General features: G+C 36.6%; 1 long non-coding RNA gene across 1 annotated transcript in view; it reads left to right on the top strand.

Moving 5' to 3' along the window:
• LOC134728807 (uncharacterized) overlaps positions 1–12318 on the top strand; it is a 188152-nt gene extending 175834 nt beyond the window's left edge. Inside the window, exons 2-3 of the long non-coding RNA XR_010109634.1 lie at positions 7269–7398; positions 10966–12318. This is a non-coding gene — a long non-coding RNA (uncharacterized LOC134728807). The remainder of the gene's footprint in view (positions 1–7268; positions 7399–10965) is intronic.
• Positions 12319–13728: the final 1410 nt, after the last annotated feature.

The raw sequence follows: 13728 nt of genomic DNA, 5'->3' as shown, positions 1-13728 counted from the left end.
CCAGTCTGTGTCTTTTAATTGGAGCATTTAGCCCATTTACATTTAAGGTTAATATTGTTATGTGTGAATTTGATCCTGTCATTATGATGTTAGCTGGTTATTTTGCTCCTTAGTTGATGCAGTCTCTTCCTAGCCTCAATGGTCTTTACAATTTGGCATGTTTTTGCAGTGGCTGGTACCAATTGTTCCTTTCCATGTTTAGTGCTTCCTTCAGGAGCTCTTTTAGGGCAGGCCTGGTGGTGACAAAATCTCTCAGCATTGCTTGTCTGTATTTTATTTCTCCTTCACTTATGAAGCTTAGTTTGGCTGGATATGAAATTCTGGGTTGAAAATTCTTTAAGAATGTTGAATATTGGTCCCCACTCTCTTCTGGCTTGTAGAGTTTCTGCCCAGAGATCTGCTGTTAGTCTGATGGGCTTCCCTTTGAGGGTAACCCGACCTTTCTCTCTGGCTGCCCTTAACATTTTTTCCTTCATTTCAACTTTGGTGAATCTGACAATTATGTGTCTTGGAGTTGCTCTTCTCGAGGAGTGTCTCTGTGGCATTGTCTGTATTTCCTGAATTTGAATGTTGGCCTGCCTTCCTAGATTTGGGAAGTTCTCCTGGATAATGTCCTGCAGATTGTTTTCCAACTTGGTTCCATTCTCCCCGTCACTTTCCAGTACGCCAATCAGACGTAGATTTGGTCTTTTCACATAGTCCCATATTTCTTGGAGGCTTTGTTCATTTCTTTTTATTCTTTTTTCTCTAAACTCCTCTTCTTGCTTCATTTCATTCATTTCTTCTTCCATCAGTGATACCCTTTCTTCCAGTTGATCGCATCGGCTACTGAGGCTTCTGCATTCATCACGTAGCTCTCGTGCCTTGGTTTTCAGCTCCATCAGGTCCTTTAAGGACTTCTCTGCATTGGTTATTCTAGTTATCCATTCGTCTAATTTTTTTTTCAAAGCTTTTAACTTCTTTGCCATTGGTTTGAATTTCCTCCTGTAGCTTGGAGTAGTTTGATCGTCTGAAGCCTTATTTGTTGCAAGTTTAAATTAAAAAAAATATAAATACAATATTGTAAAAATAGAGAAAATGCCATAATACACATAAAGGAAGAAAAATTTAGATTACCAGTAAATATTCATTAAAAATCGTAAAGGTCAGAAGATAGTAGACCAGCCTCTTCAATGCATGGAGAGAAAGATAACCTGTAAACTCAGAAGTCAATATTCAGCAAAAATATCATTGAAACAGTAGGTGAAATAAACAGATTCTTAGATAAGCCAAAGCTTAGAGAATTTATTGACAGCAAATTTTCACCTCAAGATACACTAATGGACATTCTACATTGTAAGAAAATAATACCAGATCTTCATGAAGATCTAAGATCTGGAGAAATAAAGATAAGAAAAGATGAGATATACCTAGATACACATAAAATATACTTTTTCTTTTCATTTCTTTAAAAGCAGAAAGAATATTTTTAAAAATGTCATAGTTTGTTTGTGTACGGGAGGGGTGAGTTTCTAATATATGTAGACAGGTTCCATAAGATAACTATAGCATGAATTACAGACTGGGGCTTAGTTAATGGACCCATAGGATTTCATGGTTGCTATATTATATGTGATATGATACAATATTAACTCTAAGTAGATTGTGAAAACTTAAGAATGATTAATATAATCTTTAGATCAATTATACCTGCAAAATACCCTTCCAAATAGCTATAACAAGATGGCCGATCAATAAAATGGAATTTTAAACTTATACAGACCCTTTGGAAAATTATATGGTAATACATCTTAGCCTATTTTAGGATTCTTATTTATTAACCACCTAATGTTTGGCCCTTATATAACACTTATAGAGCAAAACTGTGTTTTTACGGAGAACACTGGATGAAAATACTGCAATGGTTATGAAGTATATAGTTTCATATTTACTCAATTTTGGAATTTTAAAGTTGTATATATACTATCGTGGGTATTATTACTATTAATACATTATAACTTCCATTGAGGTTGTAAAGACTGTCTTTCAGTTATTCGGTCCTTTTTTTCTTTCTCTTACAAACATATACAAATATAGAATTCAGGCTTTTGATTTTCTGTCACTGCTTTTTCCAATGTTACACTTCTCTCTCAAATTTCACTCGATTGCATTAGTCCATTCTCACATTGCAATAAATAAATACCTGAGACTGGGTCATTTTTAAAGAGATTTAACTGGCTCACAGTTCCACAGGCTATACAGGAAGTACGATGCTGGCATCTGTTTGGCTTCTGGGGAGGCCTCAGGAAATTTACAATCACGACAGAAGGCAAAGGGGGATCCAGCATTTCACATGGTCAGAGCAGGAGCAAAGAGAGACAATGAAGGAAGGGAGGTGTCACACACTTTTAAACCATCAAATCTCATGAGAACACACTTACTATCATGAGAACAGCAGCAAAGGGAAGGTACTAAACCATTCATAAGAAAGCCACCCCCATGATCCTGTGTCTTTCCACCAATGCTGGGCGTTGCATTTCAACATGAGATTTAGGGAAACAAACATTCACATCATATCATCAGTACTACACTTTGTGCTCAAAAGATTGGCTTGAAAAACAGATTATAGCACCCTTGAAGTACTGTTTTATGTAATCTGACCTAGGTCATAGGTAAGATAAATCACGGTACTGAGAACAGAATCTTGCTAATGTAAGAGCTTGTTTAAAATCTACTCATTAATGTTACTTTCTAAATTAAGGATTTTGCCTTACAAAGCAGAGGGATATTGGATACATAAAAGAATAACTTGAATTAAAATTTTCATCAATTCAATTTCATTTTCTCATATGTTTATAACATAATTGTTTTTTACATTTATGAAATAAAATTGATGCTATGCCATGTTATGCAATCAGCATTTATCCAGGTGGATGACTGAGAAACAACTGGGAAGTAGAGTAGGTGAAGGCCTTCAACTAAAAGAATATAGAACCTTTGAAAATGTGGTCAAGAAACAATACTCGAAATTCTCTAGCTCTAAAGAGACAAGACAAACTCGTATATTATTCCTTAGAGTCTTATTCATTCATTCATTCATTCATTTTCTGTAGCACAATGCATTTTCAATCAGGAATCTGGTCTGGAAATGAGATGAAATGGAGAAGGAATTATTCAAATCATGGAGAAGTGACTCTTATTTGCAGGTTTGAAAGTGAGAAAAAATGAGGATAGGTTGTGTTGTAGTCATTATTACAAATATTTACCATATTCTTTCTCTAAGATGCGGTATCTAGAATGCACCGTGCATATTTATTTATCCAGAATAAAGGACAGTCATCTCCGTGGTCTGCCCCAGGGATTTGAGAAGAATGATACAGAGCCAAGAAATTTTCAAAAACTTTATTTATATTTAAGCATACTACAATATAATTATCAGTAAGAAACTAATTTCTGGACATTTCTAACATTTTCTAAATATATGTATACTTTTCATTTTTCTGTAATATGCTGTAATTAGTCTGTGTTGTCCCAAGTATGTGTTTCATGCTTCCCATCACAGAAGCCAAGATCTGTAATGGCTTTTTTTTTTTTTTTTTTTTTTTTCTGAGACAGAGTCTTGTTCTGTTGCCCAGGCTGGCGTGCAATGGGGCACAATCTTGGCTCACTGCCACCTCCACCTCCAGGGCACAAGTGATTATTTTGCCTAAGCCTCTTGAGTAGCTGGGATTACAGGCACCTGCCACCACATGCCTGGCTAATTTTTATATTTTTAGTAGAGAGGGGGTTTTACCATGTTGGCCAGGCTGGTCTCCATCTCCCGACCTTAGGTGATCCCCTGCCTCGGCCTCCCAAAGTTCTGGAATTACAGACGTGAGCCATTGCGCCCGGCCAAGATCTGTAAATTTTTGCTGTCTGCTTTGTCCAGAGGATAGAAACGTGACCTAGTCAGGGTCAGACAATGTTCCTCCAGAGTTAAGTGTGAGGCAAGAGGTGCAGGTTTACATTTGTGCAAGCAGCGTTAATTATATCCTGAAGTTAGGGTGGTGTTATATTGGCTAGGTGGTTTCTGCTTCGTGCTTTTTTATCCCACCACGTTTCCATGGTTTCTGCCCATTTCACAAGCCTGATAATCTAACTTATTTTGAGTTCCAATAAAGTCTACTTCTGCTTAAGATAGCTATAGCAAACTTTTATTTCTTACAATCAAAAAATTTGACAATACAAAAAGAAAACTCTATTCTATACGTAAGTATTGAGTTTTGGCTTTTCCACAAAATTTTTGAATTGTGAGATGGTGAATATGACATTTACATTTTTACAAACATTACTGTTTATAAGTCATCTGGACCCAACTTTTTCCATTGAGTTACTTTTCAATTCCTGTTTTGTGAAACAGAGGAACACATATGTTAGTTCTAAGATCAAAATATATGTAGCCGAGGCCTTTTAGCACAAGGCTTGATGTAGCGCAGATATTAGATATGGACATTTGTTAATGTCCTTAGTGCCAATTGATACCTTCTGCCAAGGCCAAAAGGGTTGAATAGTGAAGACTAAATAGAAAGAGAAAACTCTGCAACCATTTCTACACTTCAGAATTCTTTCCGATTTCAACTCGATTCGAACCTCCATGTAGGAAGTGGTACTACTACAGAGTAATCTACTTCATGTTTGCTCTTAATTACAAGGGGTTTATTCGTAGAGATTACCTCCTAACTTTATTTCATAATCTGTCTCTTAAAACAATGTTATATTGTACTTCACACTTTAGCTCCAAATTTATCATTTGATTTTCTGTCTAGCATCAACAAATCAGACACAGGTCATTCTAAAAAAAGAAGAGTATATGAACAATTAAATGATAGTTTGATTAAAAGCAGTAGAAAATGATGCATGAATATAGGCTATAATACCTGTAATCTAATTGCAGGAAGGAGCATGAAAGTATAGCTAAACAAAACACATTGCATCAGTCTACAGTCACAGAATGAAAGAGCTGAGAAGGCAACTAAATTGAATTTGAGACTAGATTCAATACTCATTAGGGTGAAGGCAGTCAACATTTTTACTGTCGATGAAAAAAAAATCAATGAAATTTTACAAAGAAATTTCTCAAGTAATGCCATACCAGTCAAAGATATGCCTATCTTTGTATTTCCTTATCTAGATTTGTTTACTAGAGAGGAAGCTAAAAGTTAAAGTATGATGGTTAATGCTGAGTGTAAACTTGATTGGATTGAAGGATGTTAAGTATTATTTCTGTTTGTCTGTGAGGGTGTTGCCAAAGGAGATTAACATTTGAGTCAGTGGACTGGGAGAGGCAGACCCACCCTCAATCTGAGTGGGCATCATCTAATCAATTGCCAGCACAGCTAGAATAAAGCAGGCAGAAGAAGATGGAAGAGCAGACTTGCTGAGTCTTCCAGTCTTCATCTTTCTCCTGTACTGGATGCTTCCTGCCCTTGAATATTAGACTGCAAGTTCTTCAGCTTTTGAACTCTTGGACTTAGCCTGTAATTTGCCAGGGGTTCTTGGGCCTTCACCCACAGACTGAAGGCTGCACTGTTGGCTTCCCTACTTTTGGGACTTGGACTGGCTTCCTTGCTCCTAAGCTTACAGATGGCCTATTATGGTAGTTCACCTTGTGATGGCGTGAGTCAATACTCCTTAACAAAATCTCTTTCATATATACATCTATCTTATTAGTTCTGACCCTCTAGAGAACCTTGACAAATACACCTAGTGTTACTCTTTTTTGATTTTTTTTCTCTTGAGAATCGCTAATATTTTTCTTTTTTTATGTTGAGCAATTTCTGATCTTGCCCAGGATATTGTGAATATTATATTGTGATTACTCTGAATTCAGCACTATGCTTTGAAAATTATAGTTTTTATTATTAAACCAGAAATAAACAGGGATAAAACTGCAAACTCTGTCTCTTGAGTGGCAGCTCAGACCTTTTTACAGACTTTTTATGTTTAGTTGGGTTGACTGAAGAATGTGTGATTCAATGTTCCATCAGGGATTTGCTTGTGATAGTCCCTGAAATCTATGCATGGCTTTGAAACCAGGGAGAGGAGGTGAGAACCAGGACAATGAAGTAGATACATAGTCTTGGCAGATGAAGATGAGAAAATATTAGTAATGTTATGAGTGCTAGGAAAGAGAAACAGAAACTTCAATGGAGGTGTATAATATATAGAACCTAAAGTGGGAAAGACTTTACTAAAGTAATTATACCTTAGCTACTATAGGTATAAACTTATGATCTGCTAAATGGGTACATTGGAAAATATTTATAAATATGTATATTTTTGTCATCCTTTGTCATTCATTATGTGTTCTTAATTTTTTATAGAATTGGTGTTTATTTAACAATAGTTTAATAGTTTAAATCAAAATTCTCATTTATAAATTTATCATCTTAAGAGGTAGTGCTTCAAGCATTACAAACTTATAATACTCCCAATAAGGGGGGTTATGATTATAAATTTTCCATTTCCATTTTTGTATTCAGGGATTATTACTTTTTTAAAAAAGGCTATTCATGAATGATATAAAAGATATGACCCCTGTAAATTAGCTACAAACTGTTAAGTACAGCATATAAATGGGTAAAGTAAGATCGTCCCAAAGCAAAGTTCCAGGACTCAGAAGGCTTTGGTTGAGATCACAGAGACTAAGTCTTACAGATTTCACACTGCTAACAGTTAATGGCATATCTTTTCCTGATTGCCTCCCCTACAAATACTAACTATTAAAGTTAGAAAAACCAAAATAGTTTTTCCTTAGCACATGAGATAACCCAGAGATCTTTCTGACTTTAAAAAACTCAAAAAATTAAACAACAAATAAAAAGCCCTGAGTGCTAAAACAAGCAAACTGATCACAAAACAGAAAAAAAACCCATAACCTCTATTTTGTGGTGTCTCATAAGTACCCTCTAAGGTTTGGTCAGGACGGACCACCAAATCTCTACCACAATGTGGACCTCCTCATCAAATATATATAATCTGCGCTAGAGTAAGCGTGTCAAGTCCTTCCTGTAAATCTATGTATGACTTTGAAATTGGTTGTTTCTTCCCTTTAGACTGCCCCCAGTGGCTTCTTATTTTAATTATTTTACTTAAATCAATTTATTAACAGTGAAAATAATGAACAGATATTTGCCTATGACATACCAATAACAAGTCAATATTGTTTACATATTAACACAATAAAATTTATGTTTTCAATGAAAATTGTAAAAATAATCTGAAACCAAAATGTGATTCTGTCTCCACAGTTTACCTGTGATGTGTGGCATTTCCTACATGTTGCTGTCAATCATGAAATCCACCTCAAAAACCCCAAATCCTTCATTCTTACTGGACGAATATGACCTCTCTACAAAGGAAACTATTCTCAATGTTGTGGTAAGTAGAATTCTAGCAATTTCCCCATTGTCTTTGTAGAATGTATTGTGCAACAAATTATTTTCAAACATTGTGGTTCTTGATGGAAATGGTGAACATAAGGTAGCCTTATTTCCACCAGGCCCTGTGAACCACCTAGCGTGATAAATAGCTTGTCCTTTCACTCTGAAGCTAGAGAAGGAACACAGTAAGTACCTGAAATTGTTCAGGCTAACCTACAAAAATGTCATGGCCAGAGTATATTTCAAAGAAACAGTGTATAGTTTTTAAACATTAAAAAAGAAAGCAGTGCTTGCTTTTCCTCCAACTGTGCCAGTAAGTGATATTTTCATTCTAGTTTCCATAACCAAATTTGTAAATAACTTAAATTTCACTGCTTAAAACTCTTCCCTGTGTATATTCAAGACTTTTAAATCTAAATATTGTTAGACTATTTGAGCAAAAGTAGTTTTGGGTAGAGTAATTTTCACTTTTCTGATTGCTGGCACTCTCTTCTTCCCTAGTCCCATTTCTCCAAACTAATGGAATTTCTTCTAATTCCAAAAGATTTCCTCCACATGGAAGTGAGCCTTTATTTCTGTAGAGAATTAATGTGGAGCAAATGTTTCATCCTAGTGTTTAATCATTTAACCCTGCAGCTACAGCCTTTGAATTCAACAATTGTTACTAAAAGGTGTGAACTCAGAAAATCTGAGACAGGTTTCAGTTAATTTAGAAAGTTTATTTTGCCAAGATTGAGGACGAGCACCTGTGAGACAGCCTCAGGAGGTTCTCACGACATGTGCCCAAGGTGGTCTTAAATATTTTAGGGAGACATGAGACATCAATCAATATATGCAAGATGAACATTGGTTCTTTCTGGAAAGACAGGACAACTCAAAGCAAAGGCAGAAAGACTCAAAGTGGGGAGGGGTCTTCCAGGTCATTGGTAGATAAGAGACAAATGGTCGCATTCTTTTGAGTTTCTGATGAGCCCCTCTAAAGGAGGCACTCAGATACGTATGTATCTCAGTGAACAGAGGGTTGACTTTGAATAGAATGAGAGAAAGATTGGGCCTAAGCAGTTCCCAGGTTGACTTTTCCCTTTAGCTTCGTGATTTGGGGGCCCGAAGATTTATTTTTCTTTCACAAAGGTAAGAATTGCAATTGTCTCTCATTGACTCTGATCCTCAGCCCTACAGTTTATTTGATGCTTCGAGGTTTGTCAGAATTTCCTTCTTCTTCCTATAACTTCTCACAATGTTCTTGCCATCTGTAAGGTAGACATTAATATTTACTGGTTCCCTTCATTACAAATCCTCTGTCATTTACCTACAGAAATTATTTGAATTTTGAATAATTGCTTTATCTTAATTCACTTGTTTTCACATTGATTAACTACCCCACCCCCCATTTTATTGTCATGTTTATTTTCCTTTGAACACTTCTGTCAGATCTTGGAGAGGAAGTGAGAGAGTTAAAGCTTGGTCTTTCCTATATCATTATTTTTATGATAACAAATTCATATGTTTAACTATAAATGCTTAAATAAGTGATATGCATCATTGTCAACTCTAGACTATTGAACATTTATGTCTTGAGACTTATTTGAATGATAAAACTTAAGGTAGTTTTTGTTTGTTTGTTTGTTTGTTTTTAAGAAGATAGGAAGCCAACCTTGGGAGAGGATTAGGGGAAACTCATGTTAAAGTGAGTTGCTGAAGTAAACTTTATTTTTATGAGTAACTAGGATGTATTGCTGTTGTTCATTTGCATAAATAAATAGCATGATTATTATGTTTGCTGGCCATCCCTACCCAGGGTTTGGGTGGCCCAGCCAGAGTGGTTTCCAGGACCTCTGCTTCCATCCCTGGGAAAGTAGGAGACAGGGTTTTGCTGCAGGAGCCCAGGAAGCTGCAGGCCCATTACATAATGAATGTAAAGATTCTCTAGGTAGAACTTTCAGTGTTTAGCTGGAAAAAGGGAAACGGAGACGTTCAATTGTCTGCCTTTCAGCAGGGGTCGCCATATTGCTTGTTTCTCGAAGGTATTCCTGGCCAAAGAGTGTGGGGACCAGTGCGTCTCAACACTTCTGTGGGAGACCAGGGAAGGTTTGGGAGCTGGGTGGTGGGGTTAGTGGGGTCCTTGGAGGCGAAAGCCAGTATCTTTGGAGGGAGAGAAAGATAGAAGGTGTTGGGGCTTGGGTGTGGGGTGGAGAGGAGAGGATTGCCCATGCCCTTCCCTCCCGCCCCCCACCTAGGAAAAGACTGAGTCCCAAGATTGATTTCCAAGCACTAGGGGAGGTCAGCAGACAGGGAGATAAATGAGCCACCCAAGGAGCCACATCGGGGAGACAGCACCTCCCCAGGTGGCTGGACCGCAGACCCAGCTCAACATGGGTGCTGATCCCCACAGGGGTCTGGATGGGGGAACTGGACTCTTGCTCTGAGATGTTATAAGGGAAGGGAGCACAAAAGAAAGATGCCCCAGAAGGTGGGAACTGCAAAAGCATAGAGGTGAAAACGGCCAGGACCTGAGCCACTGTCATGAGAGGTCAGGGGAAAAAAAAAACCAGCAGGAGGAGATGAGGCCAAAGAAGGCAGGAAGGGCCAGCTATGACACAGGGAAGAGTTTGGTCTTTTGAATCTTCTGGATTGTGAGCTAGAGAAGAATGGATGGAGTTAGAATAGGACTTGAGGATCTGCTTGTGCAAGCCTAGAGGGTTCAGATGGAAAACAGACCAGCAAAGTGCAGAACGGTGGTTGGAGAAGAAAAGGCAGTTCTTCTGGTCAGTCCCCAGGAGCTCCATGCAAAGTATAAATAGATAGGGTAGAGTTACTAGTGAACCACACAGTCCCAGATCAGAGAGAGGGAGTGCAGAATAACTCCAGAACACAGGCTTGAAGATCCCAAACGCAGCATCCTTCAGGGTACTCAAAAGGCTAAACATTTTTTATGTGTTTCTCTCAGTTTAATAACATTACGATATGTTGAATATTGTTGAAATTTTATATTTTATATTATACTTTTAACAATAAGTATTGATACTTCAATTTTATATTTTACATTTATTTGGCATCCCAGCAATCTTGTTGGTATTTTATAATATAACCTTCTTATCTTTGCAGGCTCTGACATATATGAAATTCAGTTAGTTACTGCAGTGTATTTATATAACACCACTTCCCTAATAACAAGGTTGAAATGAAATTTACTTGGGTATATCAACTGTGAGTAATTGTATAAACGTTGCTGCTAGCTCTTTAGTCCAGACATCACTGCAAAGATATCAGATGTGTCTCATGATCAGTGATGAAATCACCCCACTTCTCTCAAAGACTGTCAGGGATTGGTCACAGTGCATCTGTGATTCAGTTCACATACAAACAGAAAATACGTATTTGTGTTACTACCTTGTCTCCCAGTGTTAAGCCCAAGTGACATTTTACAAAAATGAGTAATCGAAAGAGGTAATAGGTCAACAAAGATGAAGGTGTAGCAAAGGACAGAAAAGTGGTAACAATGGAAATGAAATTGAATGTGATTAGAAGATAGTAGACATGGAAATGTTGATGCTGCTTTCTTTAGAGACACCAGACATGCAGCCAGAGGAACTTAATGAGGGCCAAGTTACCAGCATAAATGAGAAAAGTGGCTGTGATGAGATGTGCTGGAGTACGTAACTCTTGAAAACAAATATCACGTTAGAGGAGCTACTGAAGGATTTTCACAATATTAGAAGCAAAAGAGATAAAATGTTGAAAGCTGACTCAAACCTAGAAGAAAGGATGGCAATTCACTAAGGCATGGAAAAGACCCTTGTTCCGTATAAAAGGAGAAGGTAATCAATGTTTGAACTACTCTTCATACTTCTTGTTTTTAAACAAATTGTTTGTCAATGTTTCAAGTATTTCCATTTAGCGTACACTAAATAAATATTACTTTTACTGTCTCTTCATTCCTTTGTATGTATGTTACTGACAATCAAAGAATTTCTAATAGTTTGGCAAGTTTTTTTTTAAAAGGTCGCAGAACTATCAATTTTTCACTTTGAATTCTAATAGCAGCTTGGCATTAGCTCATACTCTCAATTTTACAGTCCACAGTGAAGACCGTCCATTGTTATATGACACTGGATAAACTACTCATCTGCTCAATTCAATTAAATAATTCAGAAATGCAGCAATACAACAAATATAGAAACAATCAACAACACCTTACTTGTGTTTACTATTATTTATCATAGTGTTCATTCTTTTTTACAGTCTATCTCCAAATTACTTCTCTTTTTCTTTATTAAAAGAGCAGATCCTGACCAGCCTGCCCAACATGGCGAAACCCCATCTCTACTAAAAATACAAAAAATTAGCTGGGCTTGGTGGCAGGCACCTGTAATCCCAGCTACTTGGGAGGCTGAGGTAGGAGAATCGCTTGAACCTGGGAGGCGGAGATTGCAGTGAGCTGAGATCACACCACTGCACTCCAGCCTGGGCAACAAGAGTGAATCTCCATCTCAAAAAAAAAAAAAAAAAAAAAAAAAGCAGACCCTCTTCTTCCAACTTCTATTCATAATATAGTATATAAAATTATCAAGCAGGCTAAGGAAATGCCATATATATTTTTTGTTTTTTTGTTTGTTCAATGTCCAGAATATTTTCTTCATCTCCCCATAATAGCCATAATAACATCCCTTCCTCTCTGAGCTTTCTAGACCGGCTTTTCCTCATAATCAAATTATTTGCTACCCAGTTCTGTTTCCATAGCAGTGATTTCTTATCTCTGTCATAGGATGGTACAGGAAGTCATATGTTAGTCATATTCTGAGCTCCTTAGCACCTGTTCCTCTTCTCATTCATCTGTGTTCCCCTAGTATGTAGCACAGTGGTAATTTCTAAAATAGCTCTGTATATTGTTTTTCCTTAATTAAAAAGGTAATTGTCTTTAGTTAAGGCAATTTTTGGCTATTTATTTTTATACTCTGCTAAAATTCACACTTTACTTTTGGGGAGCACAACTAAGTCATATGTTTTTTGAAGTGCAACTTCCTGTTGCTGCTTCTTTTATAGGTCATTTATCTTATGAGTGACAAAAAGGAATGGCTTATAAATGCATCTGTGCTTTTTGCATTTATAAATGCACTTATAAATGCATTTATGCATTTATCTCATTATGAGTGACAGAAAAAGGGGTGGCTTATAAATGCATCTATGCTTTTTAGGCAAATACCAAGAAAATTGGAATAGAGGCTATTGACTGATTTGGAAGAAACATATACATTAGTAAATCAGTAATTTCATACCTATGTAAAAATCTATTAAATCATATTGCTTTAGACTACTCATGGGTATGTTGGTCAACCCATGGCCTATGATTCAAACTTACTGTTTTTTTGAATATATAGTTTGCACATTTGCATATGAAAAATCAGAAATTATCATTGGGATAATTAGCCACCCTTTACTCATTAAACATTTTTCCCAGAAATGCACTTAATATCTTATTTATAAGCTCAAGTAATGTATAGCAAAAATGAAAATGTGCATGGTAGGTATTATATATCATCATGGATTTCTGGAATTTCTGTGAAACAATAACTATATTTAGAAGTTAAACAGAAGTAATATTTTTTTAAAAATCAGTTAAGAGGAAAGCAAGCACTTTACTGACTAAACAAGATTCTGCAGTGAACATCTGTTAAAATGTGGAGGATTTAGTTTTAAAAAAAATATATCAAGCATTGAGCTTGAAATAGAAAAATAACTATTCAATTTTCTAAAGTGACTCTACTCAAGGAAATCTTATTTTATTTTTCCTCTGGGAATTTAAGTATGTTCCAAATGTCACTCGTGATGCTCGGACCTGTATTACATACAGACATTTATTGAGAAGACTTACAGAGCATGACACAATACAATATGTCAAAGTAGTTAAGATACTGATTGAATTTTCCCAATCACATATTCACATTAGTTTCTTATGACTTCCATGATAATTTACTACAACATTAGTGACTTAAATCAACAGAAATTTATTCCCTCACAAAACTCAGGAAGCCAGAGTCTAAAATCAGTTTCACTGCGCCAAAGTCAAGGTGTTATCAGCATGACTGCCCTACTTCGGGAGGCTCTAGAGACTGTTTCTCACCTCCCTCAGTTTCTGATGGCTTCCGGCATTCCTTGGCTAGTGATAGCATCACCACAATCACTGCCTTCATGGTACCATTGCCTTGTCTTCTTCTGACTGTCATCTCCCTCTACCTTTCTCTTATAAGGACACTGTGATTGCATTTAGAGGTCACAAGGATGATAATCCAAGATAATAGCCCCATTTCAAAATCCTTAATTTGACACA

The sequence above is a fragment of the Pan paniscus genome, chromosome 14, assembly GCF_029289425.2.
Source record: "Pan paniscus chromosome 14, NHGRI_mPanPan1-v2.0_pri, whole genome shotgun sequence".
Classification (NCBI taxonomy): domain Eukaryota; kingdom Metazoa; phylum Chordata; class Mammalia; order Primates; family Hominidae; genus Pan; species Pan paniscus.
Note: the sequence above shows the minus strand (reverse complement) of the source record. Positions and strands in the feature narration are given on the sequence as shown.